This window comes from Bubalus bubalis, chromosome 10 (assembly GCF_019923935.1).
Source record: "Bubalus bubalis isolate 160015118507 breed Murrah chromosome 10, NDDB_SH_1, whole genome shotgun sequence".
Classification (NCBI taxonomy): Eukaryota; Metazoa; Chordata; class Mammalia; order Artiodactyla; family Bovidae; genus Bubalus; species Bubalus bubalis.
Genome location: NC_059166.1, coordinates 96537321 through 96557944, shown reverse-complemented (window position 1 = coordinate 96557944; position 20624 = coordinate 96537321). Strand labels below are relative to the sequence as shown.

The 20624-nt window shown below is 39.2% G+C and overlaps 1 protein-coding gene and 1 long non-coding RNA gene across 4 annotated transcripts in view; one reads left to right on the top strand and one right to left on the bottom strand.

Annotated features, from left to right (window-relative positions):
- ADGRB3 (adhesion G protein-coupled receptor B3) overlaps positions 1-20624 on the top strand; it is an 884190-nt gene that overhangs the window by 211142 nt on the left and 652424 nt on the right. The gene's annotated exons all lie outside the window — the stretch shown is intronic.
- LOC123327816 lies at positions 1249-2353 on the bottom strand. The gene is made up of 3 exons (XR_006542515.1): positions 2223-2353; positions 1897-1969; positions 1249-1369 (listed from the first exon to the last, which is right to left on the bottom strand). It is a non-coding gene; the product is annotated as an uncharacterized LOC123327816 (long non-coding RNA).

The following is a 20624-nucleotide window of genomic DNA, read 5'->3' as shown; positions in this document are numbered from 1 at the left end:
GCCAAAGTATTGGCATTTCAGCTTCAACATCAGTCCTTCCAATGAACATTCAGGACTGATTTCCTTTAGGATGGACTGGTTGGATCTCCTTGCAGTCCAAGGGACTTTCAAGAGTCTTCTCTAGCACCACAGTTCAAAATCAATTCTTCTGTGCTCAGCTCTCTTTATGGTCCAACTCTCACGTCCATACACGACCACTGGAAAAACCAGGGATGCTTCGTTTTATACTCTTTAGCCAACCCTTCAGAGTGTTACTCAGATGCTTTAAGTGTTCAATACAGAATTTAAGTCAGGACTGAAATTTCGATTCTTACTTTCTGTCTTTATTGTCTTCACAAACTAGATACTGAATCTCAAAAGATGAACCTTATATAGTTTGAAGCTTTATATAAGCTAATTATAGCATTGGCATTATTAGCCAACAGGCTAAATTTGTCAGTCAACTGAAATAGTCTAATTTTTTTGAAAAAGTAAAACAGCATTCTGTCTAATTTAATTGAGTTAGGAGATGCTTCTTATCAACTTCCCAAAAGAAATATTTATTTTCTTAGTGTACTTTTTGTTAATCCACAAAAAATATTAGTGCTTTCCACTTTCAATTTTCATGATACCCACATGTAACTTATGTGAGAATATATGCATGTGTCATCCTTGCTTAAGATAATGGTTCCTTGAACACTCTTCTTGCATTATGAAACTCAGCCAAAGAAAATAATTACTGCCCTTAAACTTTTTTGCATACATAATTGAACAAAATAGACATGTTAAAGATACACAGCCAAAAATCTTCCACAGAACTTTAATATTGCTTTACATATTTCCAAAAAATTGTAAGAATTTGGTTGATATATGTTATATCGGATGCTTTTTTAAAATGTCATAATATTACACATATTTATCACACTCACATTGATAGATTTATTTACCAGACTCAGAATTATTTTATATAGTTTCTTTTAGTGCAGCATTAAGCTTTAAGATGCAAATTATTCTCCTCAGAATAAAGAACTTCTAAAATCTTTTGCAGTTTCTCGGAAGTAGTAATGGTCCAATATGTCATAATTTTAAACTGTAAAAGTACTTTGGAACAAAATATTTTTAAAAAGAATATGATAATAAGAGGCAATTGCCTTTTGACATTACAATTTTTAAAAGTTAAGAAGCCTTTAAAATAGGATCTATTCATGGTATTTCAGCTTCCTTTCCTATTTTTTGGAACATATGTGCTTTTGGTTTTAAACTAGTTGTGATAAAACTGTGTGTCTTGAAAGGAAACCCTCAACAGTGTAGGCAGACAGGGGGAGGTGTCTTCCAACATCTTTTCTTCTTATTTTAGCTTTGAAAGTTCCTGAAGAACAAGGATCCATCCCTGGAAGAAGGCAAAGATCAAGTAATATTAAATGCAGTGCACACAGCCTCTTCATGAAATATAAAAATTAGTTGATACAGGAAAATAAATGCTATTAATTGATTTTAAATTAGCAAACAAAGTTAAATTGACCTGGAATAACTAATTTAAGCACTCTTGAATATACTGAGATATATTTAAATCTGAAATAAACCTAGAAATATTTAGTTTAAAATAAGTATCCAACACTTATTAGAATAAAAGTTATGATTATTTATTATCATGAAAATGATTAAGAATCTTCACTGAGTTATGACACTGTTAAATGGGGAGTTATTAGAAAACATAACAGTATTAATATCTAATTATATAAAATTGATTTGCAATTAGCTCTACAGGAGTGCAAAAGTAATTCCTGTGGTATTAATGAAACCAGATTAAAGAGGAAAGCTCTTTTTTTTCTCCTAATTAGTTTGGTTTGCAAATTCTTATTGATGACACAAATACATCATTTATTTTCCTCTCAATGTGTATGGATTCCAAGCTACCTTTTCTATTGCAAGAAAGTTTCAGTTGTTTCTCCCTTCTCGGCCTTGAAGTTATTCATGAATTGCACAAAGGCTACAGAGAATGAGAAAACGAAAACAGACCCAAACTTAAATCAAGAAATGTTTCTAAGTTGCTTTTGACAGCACTGGCACTGCCTGTACCCCCTTTAGTCCTGTGTCCAACACCCTTCCCTGTAGGCTGCCTTCCGGGGTTGGGCATCAGCTCCAGCTCCCTGCAAGAGCACCCAGCCCGCACCCCTCAGCCAGGCCTGCAGGCTTCTCACGACGCCCATGGCCCCGTCTAAACTGAAAGCTCTGTTGAATACCATCCTTCCATGTCCTTCTAGATTTCTTGTTGGCAGCTCATTCCTCCACTGTGAATTCACCAAGTGCTATCCTCTCAAATATTATTCGAAAAATACACAGAGATGATTTCCTAACCCAAAGAGACTTGTTACGATAACTCCTGTAACTGTCACAACATATTTTTTATATCTTTTATAAAATATCCTTGTGTTCCATACATTCCTCCCTGCTAGACTAAACATTTCTGAACAGCAAAAACCTGTTTTCCTCATCTCTGTGTTCCTCGGAGGCTAACCCCACAGGAGCCCCATATAAAATGTGAACATTTTATAGGTATTTGTTGAATAAATGAGTGGAAGAAAAGACTCAGTAACTATCTTGTTATAAATGCCAAGGATTTGTTTATTTAATCAACCATGAGATAACAAATGGTGAAAAGGTATTTATTCTTTCTACTTGCCCTTGTATGTGTAAGACCTGCGATGCTGTATTTCACCTTTGTTTCCTTTAAGGCATTACTTTTATTTTTCTAGCTAGTTTTTTCTCGCTATGCATCTCCAGCTGGTACCACTGTATAGTATAAAAAGCGTGTTGAATGTAGGCTGCTGCTGGAATGTGAAATGAAGACTGTTGAGTTAAAGCATACAAGTCTTGTGTGTAGAAAATATCTGGCAAAACACCCAGCAGCACTCAAAATACCTCTGCAAAATGGGTCTTCTAATAATCCTAAAGATGGTTACAAGTTTCAGGTAAAATATTTTTGCCAGGTTTCTGGGGTAGTGTCTAGCACCTGTGGTAAGCTTTCAGTAAACTAGCTGTGCACCGTACACTAGATCTCCTTAGTTATCCCTTTTATACACGTGCGTGCATACTCAGTCATGCCTGCGTCTTTGCGACCCTGTGGACTGAAGCCTGCCAGGCTCCTCTGTTCATGGGATTTTCCAGGCAAGAGTACTGGAGTGGTTTGCTCTTCCTTATTCCAGGAGATCTTCCCGACCCAGGGATCGAACCTGCGTCTCCTGCCTTGGTGGATTCTTTACCTGCTGTGCCACCTGGGAAGCCCCATGTTATACGTAGTAGTTTGTATATGTCAATTCCAATCTCCCAACTCATCCTGAATGCCTTCCCACCCCACCTTGGAATCCACATATTTGTTCTCTACATCTCTGTCTCTATTTCCACTTTGAAAGTAGTTCATCTGTACCATTTTTCTAGATTCCACATATGTGAATTAATATATATTTGATTTTCCCTTTCTGACTTACTTCACTCTGTTTAACAATCATTAAGTCCATCCATGTCTCTGCAAATGCAGCACAATTTGATTCCTTTTTATGGCTGCATAATGAAAGAGGGGTTATATGTATGCATACAGTTGATTCACATTGTTATACAACAGGAACACAACATTGTGAAGAAAACTATACTCAAATAAAAACTTAAAAAATAAAATTGTAGCTATGATTGTATTTCAAGCCAAGTGCATTTGTGAGTAGCAGAGAGTCAATTATAAAGAGCTTATGATAGAACTTAAAAAAAAAAAAAGAATAATCTGGTTTCACCAGTTTTGTTGCCATCTACGTGTTATTTGGAGAAGGAAATGGCAACCCACTCTAGTGACCTTACATGGAGAATCCACATGGATGGAGGAGCCTGGTGGGCTACAGTCTGTCAGGTTGCCAAACAGTTGGACACAACTGAGCGACTCAACAACAACAACAACCTGCTTATTACTGCAAAATGACTGTGGTGCTTGTCATTGAAATGTTTAGCGTCATGATTTGTATCTTTGGCTGGAGGTGAAAGGTGATAGAAAAGAAAGTGAGTAACTGAATTACTATTTTTTTGAGGAATAGAGTAGCTTTTCTTCTAGCAACTGGGGCCCATTCCTCCTCCTTTGCTAAGTTTGGAGGGAAGGGCAAAGAACAGAACAAAGACTTTAGAGGCGGAAGAATGCAAATCTCAGGTCTGGTTCCCTGGGCCCTCAGCCTCTCCATCTGCACATCCTCGCTGCAGTGTGAGTGGAATTCTGCACACACCGCTTACTGGTTCACACCTTTAATGTCACCACTGTTTTACGTAAAATCAGAAGCTGGTGCCCACCTCCCCGAGTGAGAGGTGAAGGAGCGGGGGACACATAAACACCAAGACATACGCACCCAGCACCCAGCATGGCACGGGGCAGGTGCTCCAGTGTTTCTCCCTCCTCTTTCCTCTCCCTGACCCTCTGCCCAAGCTGCGGTGATCTATGAATACACTACTGGAGAAATGAAGCAGTTTGCTTTGGTGGGGAAGACTAAGGAGGAGAATTTAGAATGTGTGTAACTAGCATGAAACCTTTCTTGGGAGAAGAAAACAAGTTCAAGTCCTGGCTTTCTCCCCCTAGCTCTGTGACCTTGGACCCTCAGATTTTTTGGGACCTCGTTTTCTTCCCATAAAATGTCAGTTTACTACTTGCAGCTCTCATCATCTACTGTTGCAGAATAAACGAGCCAGTCTTTGTATCCCCAACTGATAGACCCAAAGAAATGTTACACTATTTTGCCAAAACAAAATTTTGAAAGATGGAAAATTCGAGGACGAGAAGGTCTCTCCTTTCTTTATTTAATCTTCCAGACTTTCTCTCTTTCAGATTCTTAAAGAAAGCCAGCTCTGCTAGGAAAGATGTATTTCAAATAAATCAACAGTGTTTCTATAAAAGTTTGATAAGTACATGTTTCAGTATATAAAACATTTGGCTTAAAAGGAACAAAGCACGTGGCAGATGCTTCTTTATCCTGGAATCTCACAGCTGTCGTCTGTTACAGTAATGATGGTTGAATGAGTAGAGTGTTGTTTATTCCACTAAAGAAATTATCCAGCCTTCAGAATACAAAGACTTCTTTCATTTTTCTCACCTTGATATCTGAAAGCAATGGGACATACCTTGCTTCATGTGTAACTAGCTGCTTATTGTCAATTACACGCGCATGTCCATGGCACTCACCCACCCCTTTAAATCTGGCTTTCGCCAGCTTCACTCCATTAAAATCGATCATTCCCACTGCCACAGCCCTCTGGCTGCCTGAATGCTGCTTCTGCTGCTTCTCCTCCGTGTCTGCACTCCTGGCCTCCTTCCACTCTGCACACACACACTTTCTCCTCTGCACACTGTGCACTTCCCCTCCACTCCTTGTCTCCTTTGTTACCCTGCCTTTCTCTTTCTTGCAATCAGATTGCATCCTCAGATGACTGCTCTCTCGATAATCTTCCTTCTTGGTATATTCACTCACGCCCATAAATTGAGTTTAGCCAGTCCCTCTAGGGCAATGTCTTCTGAATATCTACTTGCAGTACTGACATCTCCCGTGTCTAAATAGCTGCTTCTGGGGATCTCTTCCAGGAGGTACCACTGGACACCTCAATGCCCAAAGTCCCAATGCAAAACTCACTATATCCCCATAGAAATTGATTTCTCCTTCCTTTTTTTATGCTGGCAATAGATAACAGCTTTGAAGTTACAAAGCAAACCTTCACTTTCTCATTCCCTTTTGCTTCTTGTTTGCTTTGTGCTACGGAATATTCCTCTTTGACTGGTTTTCAAAGTTTCCCATGAAATGATTGTTTTTTGCCCCTGCTATTGCCTTCCATCTTTTATTACGTTTAGCCTGAGCTGTTGTAATAAAAACCTTTATAATTGGTTCCACATCATCTTTTTTCCTATCCTGAGCCATTCTACATCTCTGCTAGGCTAGACTTATTAAAGATTCAGATTGATTGTATAATTTTCCTTCAGAGTAGCTTCCATGACCTTCTGCTTTGACTGGCATTCAAGGCCCTACACAGAAGCTGCTCTACCTTGTACCCATTACTTGCCCTCATGTTCACTTAATTTAACCCAGTTACTTTTATTGTAGCTATGTATATCTCGACTTTTTTTCCTCTCTTATAAAACTTCAAATACCTTAAGAGGTTATAGTGAATGTTCTATAAATATTAATTGAACAAATAAATAATTGAATCTTCTAGTTATTTTTTTTACCCCATCTTACGGCATCTATGTTATAGTGCTTTATGCTGTGTTTATTTGTATATTTATTTCATTCCCCCTTCAGTAGGTAAGCACCAAAAAGTCAGAGACTACATTTTACTGATTTTTCTAACCTTGCAATGGTTAGCCCAGTATAAAATGCTCTGAAATATTTATTAAATTGACTAAGCAATATTCATGCAAAACTTAGAATAAGGCTTAGAATTATAGATAAAATATTATTACTTAGATAAAATATTAGTCAATCTGTTGTCATATATTGGAAGTGGCCTCATTTTGGAGCTTGATATACATTTTTGATGGCATGAGTTAATGACCTCATCTGTTTACTATTTGTCTCTATAAAAATTTCTTGTGATTGTTGTTGTTCAGTCTCTTTGAAACTCCATGGCCTGCAGCATGCCAGGCTCCCCTTTCCTTCTCTATCTCCTGGAGTTTGCTCAGATTCATGTCCATTGAGTCAGTGATGCTATCTAACCATCTCATCCTCTGTCATCCCCTTCTCCTCCTGCCTTCAATCTTTCCCAACATCAGGATCTTTCCCAGTGAGTCACTTCTTCGCATCAGGTGAAGAAAATATTTGAGCTTCAGTATCAGCCCATCCAAAGAATATTCAGGGGTGATCTCCTTTAGGATGGACTGGTCTGAGCTCCTTGCAGTCCAAGGGACTCTCAAGAGTCTTCTCCAACACCACAGTTAAAAGGCATCAATTTTTCAGTGCTCAGCCTTCTTCATGGTCCAACTATCACATCCATACATGACTATTGGAAAAACCATAGCTTTGGCTCTATGGACCTTTGTTAGCAAGTGATGTCTCTGCTTTTTAATACGCTAAGTTTGTCATAACTTTTCTTCCAAGGAACAAGCGTCTTTTAATTTCATGGTTGCAGTCACCATCAGCAGTGATTTTGGAGCCCAAGAAAATAAAATTTGTCACTATTTCCACTTTCCCCCTTTTTTTGCCATGAAGTGATGGGACCAGATGCCATGATCTTCGTTTTGAATGTTGAGCTTTAAGCCAACTTTTTCCTCTCTTCTATCACCTTCATCAACAGGCTCTTTAGTTCCTTTTGACTTGCTGCCATTAGAGTGGTGTCATCTGCATATCTGAGGTAGTTGATTTTTTTCCCCTCAGTGTTGATTCCAGCTTGTGCTTCATCCAGCCCAGCATTCCACTGATGTACTCTGCATATAAGTTAAATAAGCAGGGTGACAGTATACAGCCTTGTCATACTTCTTTCCTGATTTTGAACCAGTCTGTTGTTCTGTGTCGGTTCTAGCTGTTGCTTCTTGACCTGCATACAGGTTTCTCAGGAGACAGGTCAGGTGGTCTGGTATTCCCGACTCTTTAAGAATTGTCCACAGTTTGTTGTGATCCACACAGTCAAAGGCTTTGGCATAGTCAATGAAGCGGAAGTAGATGTTTTTCCTGGAATTTTCTTGCTTTCTCTGTGATCCAGTGAATGTTGTTAATTTGATCTCTGGTTCCTTTGCCTTTTCTAACCCAGCTTGTACATCTGGAAGTTCTTGGACGCCCTTGTGTGGTTGATATGAACTACATGTATATAATCTGCTTCTTATTTTTAAAATCTTGATCAAATCCGCTATTGTATAAATTGAGAAATCTTAGGCTAAGATTGATAATTTTAGTAAACTCAATTGATAGCAAAGCTGCAGTGTTTTATCTAAACTTTTGTTGCATTCATGAAATTATTTATAAATTTGTGACATGTATGTTATTAAGAAGCAAAATAATTTAGTTGCATAATGCAATTGGGTAATTGGAAAGATATTGGTATTACTAGTTAAAATGAAGATTGTACTTTGTATATGTGTCTTATACTCTTAAGACAAATATTAACCCATTTAATAATTTACTGCAATCCTAGATGCTCAAAACTATTATTGTTCATGTTAACAGATAGAGAACATGAAGTACCAGGAGTTCATGTTAATTGTTCAACTTTAGAGAACTCGGGAATCTACCAAGTGTAACTTCAGATTCTGTGCCATTAGGAAGTCGCTCTCCTGGCTCTGCCTAGGGATATATGTGCCTGTGAGATGAGAAAAAGCACCGCTGATGGCCATAAGGAAGTGAAGAGATGAGAGGCTGATCTCGTGTGTGTTCCTAATATATTAGGCACAATTTAACAGACAGCTTTTTATGTAACCAATTTCATCATCCCCAAATCTATGAATAATAAAGTTAAGGAGAAGGATAAAAAGAGAAGTTAGGGGTAAAAGAAATAATTATTTATAATTTGATGTATGCAGTTCTAGAATTTGTCAGGACACAGTGGTCATCAGCAGCCTGGTGAGATCTTTCTGATATTAGAGGATCTGGCTCCTTTTTGAGTACTTCCTTCTTTTCTGACATTTTGTTCCATTTGAAATACCTACTGTTTGCTATATTTGAGGTGCATTGTCAAATAAGAATAGTTTAAGATCTGTCTTCAAATAGAGTTATTGTGTCCTCTGAAAAGTAATATTCCTATTGTTTAGCAGTTTTTCTTGTTAAAATTCAAAAGCTGCCATGCAAGGTCCATTTGATCTCTATTTGAACCATATCCCCAAGGATGTGCCAAAGGAATAGCTTGTCATAGATAAACACAATTTTAAAAGTTTCTGTGTAAAGTTTCAGTTTTAGAGCCTTGGACTGTACCTTAAGAAGCTCTATAAGTGATTTTGAGAAATATAAATTGTCATCCAAGCATTTTATGAGGCATTTCATTTTAGACCCTGAATTAAATGACCTTCTGCTCACTGGAGTTGGTAATAATTCAAGGAGGCTATGTTTCCACTAAGTGAGGAGTCTTTGGAAGCATCATTTCCTTTTACATTGGACAGGAAAGCTGTATTGGTTTCTGAGCTAAAGAATAAGTCATTCCACTTCTAGGAATCTGACTGGAAGAAATAAACATTAAGCACAAAATGTTTTAGACACCAAAATGATTGCTACTCTTAGATAATTCACGGCAACTAAAGAGGTTTCCTGAGGGGCAGAGGCATGCAGGTTTCATTCGTCTGCTCGGTGGAATATCATGGAGCCACTAAAAAGCACTCTTAATGTTCATTGAAAGGTTTAGAGCACAAAATTCAATATGATCATGATTCTGAAAACCTGGGCATAGAGAAAAACGGAACAAGTCAAGAAGTACGGGTACTTTTCATACGTTTTTACACTTGGAAGTATTACTTTTATGCTGGAAAAGAAGATGGAAGAAGAATTTACCTCAAAAATATTACAGCAATTCTCCTGACTCTCTATTCCATGATTTATTTAAGCAGTCAGATACTGAGGTAATATGGAAGAAAACATGTTTACCTTCTATGTTCTTGTTCTCTGTTTTTTAAAAGGCCTTCATTATAAATAATGATGGACATTTTTTTCTCTCATGGATATTATTTCCAGTTGTTTATTGGATGATTTTTCTAAGAACTAGTCATATTTTGGTTAATAACCATGTCAGTGACTAGCAATCTTCATGTAAAACCATTCATGCTTGATGTTCTCTGTTTGATGATGTGAGGAAAAATTTGAAAAGATGTTTTGAATAAGGGGTCATGTCATAAAATAAGAAATGAAATTCTTAAACTAAGTCATCATTGCCTCTTTCTATCATTAGAAGTTCCAAATGAGTTTCTCTTACTGGTAAACTTTCTTGGGTTTTATATTTTAAATAACTCATAATGATTCCCTCTTTGTTATATGACAATTTAGTGTGGTATTTGATTTTGTTATTTTCTCTGAAAAAAAGAAGATTTTACTCCACTATCTTTAGATTTCTGTTGTTTCTTTTTTGTCTAATAGTTATTCCTTCATATGATTTTTTTTTTTACAGTTTTTTTCCTTTGTCCTGTTGTGTCAGAGTTTTAGCATTGTGTGCCTAGATGTGGAATTCTTTATAATTGTCTGACTTGCTGTGGACTTGAGTCTTCCTACATTTGAGGTTTCATGTCTTTCATTGTTTATGAGACTTTCATCCATTTTCACTTTGAATATGTCCCGTCTTTCCTTGTACCAACCTCTGTGATAGTTATACTAGAGCTGGGCAGGACGTACCTGTTATCCATGTCTCCTAACCTTCCTTTGTATTTCCATTTCTTTTGATCTCTTTGAAGAATTCTGAGTTGCATCTTTAACTTCATTTCTAATTCACTACTTTTCATATCATGATTAACTTACAGTTTACACCGTTCTCTGAATCTATCCAGTCCATTCTAAAGGAGATCAGCCCTGGGTGTTCTTTGGAAGGAACGATGCTAAAGCTTAAACTCCAGTACTTTGGCCACCTCATGCGAAGAGTTGACTCATTGGAAAAGACTCTGATGCTGGGAGGGATTGGAGGCAGGAGGAAAAGGGGATGACAGAGGATGAGATGGCTGGATGGCATCACCGACTCCATGGATGTGGGTTTGGGTCAACTCTGGGAATTGGTGATGGACAGGGAGGCCTGGCGTGCTGCGATTCATGGAGTCACAAAGAGTCGGACATGACTGAGCGACTGAACTGAACTGCATCTTTATTTCAATGGCAGTTTTTCCTTTCTTTAAAGTCACCTTTATTGAGATATAATTTATATCAAATAAACTTTACAGATTTCAAGTATACAGTTATATATATATATATATATATATATAAACATAATGGAAATCATTTTCATTGCTTATTTTTGTGTTTTTTTTCTAACATTTCTCTTTTCTGATGGCATCTTATTACCTTCACATATTTCATTCATTGTTTTGTGTGTTTTGCTTTTAAATTTGTTTTTTTTAAGCAGTTTTTCCCCAATTAAAAATAAATTTTAAAATGTCCAGGTGATTGGTAAGTTAGTGAATATAACATATATTTAAGTTTATGTAACAAATATTTGAATAGTACTTATGTATTAAGCCCTGGTCCAAGTATGTTATAAATATTAACTCACCCTCTTAATATTAGATGTATTTCTTTTGTGATGGACATCCAGTTGGTGCTATAGTCTGAACCTCTTGTGGCCCAATTATGGTCGGATTTTTATTTGGTTGTTTTTGATGAATTATGCTCATGGTGGCTTTACTGCTTGTGTATTTTGTAAATGTGCACTGTGAGTATATAATTTTGCACATTTTCTCTGGTCAGTTGTCTGACATTTGCTGTGGAAGTGGTCTTTGAGGGATAGTTTACATTTTTTTTTTTCCCTAGGCACTCCACAGGTATCCAAGATCACTTTAGAGTTCACATTGTGTAATACTTCACATATCTATACAATATAGGATTTTCATATATATAATACAGGATTTTCAAATATATAAGGAAATACATACATATGTAATATATATTATATGTAATAAAATAGAATAATGAAGTTAATACATTTTTCACTCCCCATAGGTTAAGAAGCAGAATGACCACGACTTACAGTAACTTCTCAGCACTAACAGTTCACACTGGTGGTGTTTCCTCCCTGTGTTTGTGCCAGCAGTTTTTCTCGCACAAGGAAATCTTTCATCTGTTTACATGTTCAGCAGATAGTTACTGAATGCCCACTGTGTTCCAGATATGATCCTATGTGTTCCAAGCTCAGAAATGAGCAAAACAGACAAAATCCTCTGTCCTTAGAGAGTTTGTATTCTAGTAGGTCCAAGGCTGTACTTAGAGGGAGTAGGTAACACACAGACCTTGTCCAATGGGACAGATGTTACAGGGGAGAAAATAGCAGAGTGGAGAGAGTGTTAGCCACAACAGGAATTATGCTTTGAAAACTATACTGAGAGAGGGAGGGCCTCGCTGAGACGAGAGACTTGAAGGGAGTGAGGGACTCAGTAGGGAAGTTATGTGGGAGGACACCCGAGGCAGAGGGAACATTAGAGGAACGCCCCAACGTGCTTTAGGACCAGGAAACACAGAGAGACAGCTGGAGCAGAGTGAGCTTCAGGAGCTCAGAGCCAGGACAGGGCCAGGCTGTGGAAGCACTGGAAGGAGGTGGGCATCATCTCCTAGGGGGACCGGGAGATTTGGGCGGGTTTTGAGAACAGAAATGGTGTCATCTGGTCTGTTTTAAAGGGATTTACCTGCTTGCCAGGTCGAGATCTGCTGGAATTGAGCAAAGACATAGTGAGAAGGGCTGCTGGGGCCCTCATAGTGCCCAGAAGGCAGCGGTGGCTTTACTGGAGCGAGCGGTGGAGGTGGAGAGGAGGGGCCAGCTTCTGGAGCTGTTTTTAAGGCACAGGGTACAGGATTGAAACTGAGCAGGCCCCGTGTTAGAAGGAAGCCCAGGAGACAGGTGTCCTGGAAGTGAGGGCAGTGGTGCGTTGACAGGTGAACAAGCAGCTGAGGGTGTGGAGCAGAGGGTGTGACCTGACCTTAGTGTTCGAGCCAGAGGGGTGTTCCCAGCTGATCGCTGTGAGTGCAGGAGTGGAAAAGAAAGAAAGATTCTTTTAACAGAGCAAAACATGGGACCATTAGCTAGAGAGGGAAGTGGGGGTGAAAGAGGGTATTGCTCAGATGGTGAAAATTCAGGTGGCATGTTTGTAGATGGAGAAAAGTGGAGAGAGAGAAAAATCGATGGTGCAGGAGAGAGCAGAGACTTCCAGGACTCTGATCAGGAGTAGACAGGAAGGTGTGGATACAGCGCAGCCTGAGTGGAGGAGCCTGTGCTCAGGACCCAGGGTTTACAGGGATGTTTGCTCTGAGGCGTTTCACAGATGGATATTTTGCTCATATAATCTACACTATTGTCAGAAACGGACATGTATTTTCACGAATGTAATGCGTCATCTTCGGTAGTGCAGCATGAAGCCCTCTGTGTACTCTAGCCTCCTTCTCTGTGGTCCAACCACAGTGACCTTTCAGTCCCTGAAAGCCTCCTACTCGCCATGAACCTTGGCATGTCAGTTACATCTGCCTGCAAGGGCACCCACTCCAAGGCTTTATTCAGATCTTCGGAGCACTTTCCGCAGATGTAACCTTCTATGCAGTCCTGGGCTCATTGATTAACAATGAGCTCTGGTAGCCTTTACCATGAGGCTTTAATCCCATGAGGCTGGACCACATCTCTTAAAATGTTTAAAAAGCATAATAGTATATTAAGTAGCAAACAGTGACATTTGTTATTTATTTATTTATTAGCAAGTATTGTATGAATGAAATACATTTTTGTTTTTAAAAATGTACTTAATTTAGTCTGGTTTTTAACTTATACAAAGTTCATGAGGCAGGTGCTTCCTGCTATACAGTTTGGCTACCTAGGTGGTATACAGATTAAGCTCATTATATTCATAATTGTACTTAGTTCTGAGCTTCCTGGATGACATATTTTAATGAGTAAAATGCAGTCCTAATAAGCCAGCAAGTTGTTTTACACTGGAAGAAGATGTTCCACCACTTTGTTCAAAGAAGAAAGAAAAGCACGCACCGCGCAAAAGTTATTTAGACATTCAAAAGTAAGCCTCAATTTAAGAACTTTTAATTGTGCTTCTGCAATTTAGAGATAGCCCTGCCTCAAATATGTAGAATATTTTCCAACTGAAATAAACCATTCACTGGCCTGTAAAAGTACACCTTTAGTGGAGCATGTTAATTCCTAGCTTAAAGTGTGTGCTGGCCTGTGGGAGCAAGTGGTTGAAAATGTGTTTATATTTAAACAAAAATTAAATCAATGGCTTCACATTGATTCAAATGATATACAAACAACAAAATGAGGAATAAAACAGTGTAGCTAAAATATTTTACTGATACCCCAAAATCAGGAGAATTTCAACAATAACTAAAACCTTAAGTGTTAAGTGAAGTCGCTCAGTCATGTCTGACTCTTTGCGACCCCATGGACTTTAGCCTGCCAGGCTCCTCCGTCCATGGGATTTTCGAGGCAAGAGTACTGGAGTGGGTTGCTGTTGCCTTCTCCAGGGGATCTTCCCAACCCAGGAATCGAACCCAGGTCTCCTGTATTGTAGGCAGATGCTTTTACCGTCTGAGCCACCAGGGAAGTCAGGAATCAAATAATAGTGTGGGTTCCGAGGCTTGCTCCTTGTGTGGTTATCAGTAGAAGGTTAGACAGTACTCTTGCCTGGAAAATCCCATGGACAGAGGAGCCTAGTGGGCTGCAGTCCATGGGGTCGCTAAGAGTCGGACATGACTGAGCAACTTCACTTTCACTTTTCACTTTCATGCATTGGAGAAGGAAATGGCAACCCACTCCAGTGTTCTTGCCTGGAGAATCCCAGGGACGGGGGAGCCTGGTGGGCTGCCGTCTATGGGGTCGCACAGAGTCGGACACAACTGAAGCAACTTAGCAGCAGCAACAGCAGCAGCAGCAGCAAACAGTCAGACCTAATTCTGCAGCTGAAGTACAGGCTGCACTGGTCTTCCCATGAGCTCACTGTGTGACTGGAGTTTGAGTTTACAAGATAGAAAGGGAAGTTAAAAGTATTGAGTTCCACAGAAAGAGCTTGCCTACTAACTTAGCTGTATAACTTTTTAAAAATGAAGGATACCATCAACAAAATGAAAAGGACAACCTATTGAATGGGAGAAGCTATTTGTAAATATGACTGATATTTGGGATTATGATGCAACATATATAGATAGCTCATACAACTCAATATAAAAAAAGGAACTCACAGTTTATTTTAAAATGGGCAGAAGAACTGAATAGATCCTTTTCCAAGGAGGAATGCAGATGGTCAACAGGCAAATGAAAAGATTCTCAACATCACTCATCATCAGAGGAATGCAAATGAAAACCACAGTGATCTATCAGCTCGCATCTGTCAGCATGGCTGTTATCAAAACACCCCACGCGTGTTGGCTCTGTGGATCTGGAGAACATAGAACTCCTATATGCTGTTGGTGGTATTGGTGCATCTGCTATGGAAAACAGTATGGAGGTTTCTAAAAAAATTAAAAATATAATTACCATATGATCTATCAATCCCACTCCTGAATATATATCTGAATGAAACAAATACACTAAGTTGTAAAGATACAGACACCGCAGTGTTTGTGATAGCACTATGTACAACTGTCAAGGTATAGAAACAACCTAATTTCCATTAACAGGTGGGTGGATAAAGAAGATGTGGTATATACATGCAATAGAATACTCAGCCATAAAAGAGAATGAAACAACATAGATGAACTTGGAGGGCATTATGCCCAGTAAAATATCGATAAGTCACACAGAAAAAGGCAACTACTGTAGGATGCCATATATGTGTAGAAGCAAAAAGACAGGGCAAACTAAAGTGAGTCACTCAATCATGTCCAAATCCTTGGGACCCCATGGATTATACAGACCATGGAACTGTCCAGGCCAGAATACTGGAGTGGGTTGCCATGCTCTCCTCCAGGGAATCTTCCCAACCCAGGGACTGAACCCAGGTCTCCCGCATTGCAGGCAGATTCTCTACCATCTGAGTCACCAGGGAAGCCCACGAATGCTGGAGTGGGTAGCCAATCCCTTCTCTAGTAGATCTTTGCAGCCCGGGAATCGAACCGGAGTCTCCTGCATCGCAGGCAGATTCTTTACCAGCTGAGCTACCAGGGAAACAAAGCACTACAGAATTTAGAGTCTTTCATTCAGTTAAAAAATGTTCCATCCCTAAATGTGCAGTCCCAAGGTCCATGCTATCCCTTTCATTGATCCCTCACATAGCCTGCATCTCAGGTAGAACAGAGAAGCTTTAATCCACGTTCCTTTTAAACAACTGCTCTAGTGTTGTTGTGTTGGTACCCAAGCAAAATTCAGTCCTATCAGTTTCTGGCATATAAAATGAGTAGAGAAATGTATGACACAAGGTCAAGAGAATGAAGGACTTGAGATAGGGTGAGGTGTTGTATAAAAGTACTTGCATCTTTAATACAATATTCTATATTATTTTAGCATTAATAGAGAGAGGGGAGGAAAATTTGGTATCCTCCTTCAGTTCAGTCGCTCAGTCATGTCCTATTCTTTGCGACCCCCTGGACTTGCAGCACGGCAGGCTTCCCTGTCCATCACCAACTCCAGAGTTTACTCAAACTCATGTCCATTGAGTCATTGATGCCATCCAGCCATCTCATCCTCTGTCGTCCCCTTCTCCTCCTGCCTTCAATCTTTCCCATCATCAGGGTCTTTTCAAATGAGTCAGCTCTTCGCATGAGGTGGCCAAAGTATTGGAGGTTCAGCTTCAACATCAGTCCTTCCAGGGAACACCCAGGACTGATCTCCTTTAGGATGGACTGGTTGGATCTCCTTGCAGTCCAAGGGACTCTCAAGAGTCTTCTCCAACACCACAGTTCAAAAGCATCAATTCTTTGGCGCTCAGCTTTCTTTATATTCCCGCTCTCACATCCATACATGACTACTGGAAAAACCATAGCTTTGACTAGATGGACTTTGTTGACAAAGTAATGTCTCTGCTTTTTAATAAGCTGTCTAGGTTGGTCATAACTTTCCTTCCAAGGAGCAAGCGTCTTTTAATTTCATGGCTACAGTCACCATCTGCAGTGATTTTGGAACCCCCAAAAATAAAGTCTGTCACTGTTTCCACTGTTTCCCCATCTATTTGCCATGACGTGATGGGATCAGTATTCTCCTTAGTTTAGAACTAATTGAATTTTTTATAAAGAACATAAAAAAGACCTGTCTACTTTAAAAAATGTATTAATTTTGTTCATTTGAGTGTTTGGTGTGTCATGTGCCAGTTACATTCTTTGACCTGTGTTGATTCAAAGTGAAGAATATCAACATACCAAACTCATCATGCTTAGCAGTGCCTTCCTGTTAGAAGTTAATAAGTTGTGAGGAAGAGAAAATACTAATTATTCAACATGCATTTGTAGAACTGTATTAATATCTAAAGTCCTGTTTTTGGGCTTCCCAAGTGGCACTAGTGGTAAATAACCTAGAGACATGGCTTCAATCCTGGGAAGATCCCCTTGACAGGAAATGGCAGCCCACTCCAGTATTCTTGCCTGGAGAATCCCATGGACAGAGGAGCCTGGTGGGCTACAATTCATAGTGTCCAAAAGAGTTGGATGTGACTGAATCGACTTAGCATGTCCTGTTTCTGATGAATATAAAATAGAAAGCATTTTTTATTGACAAATAAATACACTTAGTAACTTCAGGCACTCATTTCTTGGGGTCTGCTTTTGAATTGAAATATAGTCAAAAGAGCTCACTTAGAAGTCAGATTTTTCAGGTTTTTATTAATTTTACCACATTCATATCTAAATGACTATCTCAAAACAGAAGTACTATTTTGCACATTGATTAGAGCAAGTTCTAAATGGAATTTGCTATTATTAGAAGATGAAATAATCTCATATGAAATAGAACATAATGACAAGAATGAATATTTGAAATAGTTACATCTGCTCTTTAGATATACTGAGTTTACAAAATTATCCATAGTGAGTATAATTATACCTTGATTAAGAAGCACAATAAACTACTAAGATCTTACTATCACAACAGATGTAGTATGAGCTGTCTGAACTTTCACCTTTGAACAGACTAGTGATACATGAGGCTGGTTTGAAGAAAAGTTTTGATTGCTTGTGAATCATAATTATTTCATAACCAGAGCCAGTTAACAGTCTCCATTAACAAGTATTACTTTTGACGTTTTAAGATCTATGATGGTATCAGACCTGGAAATACCTTGCCTTTTACTTTCCAATGGGCAATTAAATGCTAGATAAAGGGGGGGGAAAGCAGAAATACTCAAAGTTAGAAAAGGTTCATATTTAGATTTGGAATTTATAATGGCAGCCAAATTTTTCTGTAACCTAGATCTTTCAATTCTATCCACAGAGGCAATGTCTGAAAGCAATCTATATTAATAGAACTTGGACTTCCTGTTCCAGCTCTCACATCTAGATGTTACTTGCTTTTAGAGAAAACAGTGATGTCTTTTAGTTTGAATTAAAGCAACTGGTGTATAAAAATTTGGAAAAGCAAAGTGAATTCCATACTTGAACTTTCTGTAATTTCATTGACAATTTTTATCCCTCAATTCAATTCAGTTCAGTTGCTTAGTCATGTCCGACTCTTTGCGACCCCATGAGTTGCAGCATGCCAGGCCTCCCTGTCCATCACCAACTCCCAGAGTTCACTCAAACTCACGTCCATGGAGTCGGTGATGCCATCCAGCCATCTCATCCTCTGTCGTCCCCTTCTCGTCCTGCCCCCAATCCCTCCCAGCATCAGAATCTTTTCCAATGAGTCAACTCTTCGCATGAGGTGACCAAAGTACTGGAGTTTCATCTTTAGCATCATTCCTTCCAAAGAACATCCAGGACTGATCTCCTTTAGAATGGACTGGTTGGATCTCCTTTTTGTGCCTACGTGGCCAGTAATGATATACTTGAAAATACCATAGTCCTGAAAATGTCAGTAATGGACTGCCCAACCAAAAAAGAAGTATAGAGAAAGGACACACTTGGAAAACTTGTAGGGATATGATAAGAACCACAGTGATGAACTATTTATGAGCATAGAGAGCAAAAATGGCACAGTGACCCGAAGGCTGCTTTCTCATTGAGGTGAATGATGAATGTTAAAATGGACAAGACAGAAGGAAAGCCTTGTTTCAGTGATTTTAGACAAGTTGACTTTGAAGCATTGCAAATTGTGTGGACTATTTAGGTGAAAGGTCATTGAGCAGTAGAGAGCATGAGGGCAGAACCCAAGAGAAAAGACTGGGTGGTATTCATCAGATTACTCAAAACTATGATTTTCTGTCTGTGGGACACAGCAGTCTGTCTTGTTAAGGTTTCAGAGTCATTAAATAAGGTAATGAGTGAGATCTCCTAGAGACAGCCCATGGGGCTCTGGGGAGAAGATGGTCAAGTGTGCATCCCTGGGAAAGCTTTTAGTTGAAAAAGTCATCCAATGGTGGGAAGAGGACCAGGAGAGATGAAGTTGGAAAGTCAAGGGGGGATAGTGTTCAGAAGAGGGAAAAAGTCAAATGAATCGAAAAGTTGTACTTCAAAAATTAGGGAAAAATAACCTATACTTAAACTAATTATGTTGTAAATTATGTCCCCTGCCCCAAAGAAATATTTCCAACCATCCATCATGAGAATGCCAAGGCCTCTTACAGATCACTTTTGACTGTTCCTACTGTGATCTAAGCCCAGATGGACTGGAGAGTCAGTGATGGCATTGCTAACAGGATCATGGGCAGTGACTGACTATGAACTTTGTGGCTACCTTTTTCTTGTTGGTGGCCTAATATTAAGGAGTTTAAATCAGAGCCTTTCATTTTAGTAACTTGTGCATACTTTAAAGCATATAGTCTAAATTGGACTTAGTATCCAATGCTTGCTCCTTGCAAGAAAAACTATGAAAAACCTAGGCAATGTATTAAAAAGCAGAGATATCAGTTTGCCAACAAAGGTCCTTATAGGTAAAGCTTTGGTTTTTCCAGTAGTCATGTATGGATGTAACAGTTGGATCATAATGAAGGCTAAGCACCGAAGAATTGATGCTTTTGAACTGTGGTTCTGGAGAAGACTTTTGAGAGTCCCTTGGGTAGCAAGGAAATCAAACCAGTCAGTCCTAAAGGAAATCTACCCTGAATGTTTCCCAGGTGATGCTGATGGTAAAGAACCTGCCTGCCAATGCAGGAGACATAAGAGACCTGGGCTCAATCCCCGAGTTGGGAAGATCCCCTGGAAGATGTCATGGCAACCCACTCCAGTATTCTTGCTTGGAAAATTCTGTGGACAGAGGAGGCTGGCGGGTTATGATCTATAACGTGGGAACTGGACATGGAACAATGGAAAGTTCAAAATTGGGAAAGGAGTATGTCAAGGCTGTATATTGTCACCCTGCTTATTTAACTTATATGCAGAGTACATCATGGGAAATGCTGGGCTGGAGGAAGCACAAGCTGGAATCAAGATTGCCTGGAGAAATATCAATAACCTCAGATATGCAGATGACACCACCCTTAAGGCAGAAAGTGGAGAGGAACTAAAGTAAAGAACCTATTGATGAATGTGAAAGAGGAGAGTGAAAAAAACGGGCTTAAAACCTAGCATTTAAAAAACAAAGATCATGGTATCTAGTCTCATCACTTCATGGCAAGCAGATGGGGAAACAGTGGAAACAGTGTCAGTCCTTATTTTCTTGGGCTCCAAAATCAATGTGGATGGTGACTGCAGCTGTGAAATTAAAAATGCTGGCTCCTTGGAAGAAAAGTTATGAACAACCTAGACAGCATATTAAAAAGAAGAGACATTACTTTGCCGACAAAGGTCTGTCTAGTCAAAGGGTGGTTTTTCCAGTAGTCATGTATGGATGTGAGAATTGGGCCATAAAGAAGGTTGAGTGCCAAAGAATTGATGCTTTTGAACTGTGGTGTTGGAGAAGACTCTTGAAAGTCCCTTGGACAGCAAGGAGATCCAACCAGTCAGTAC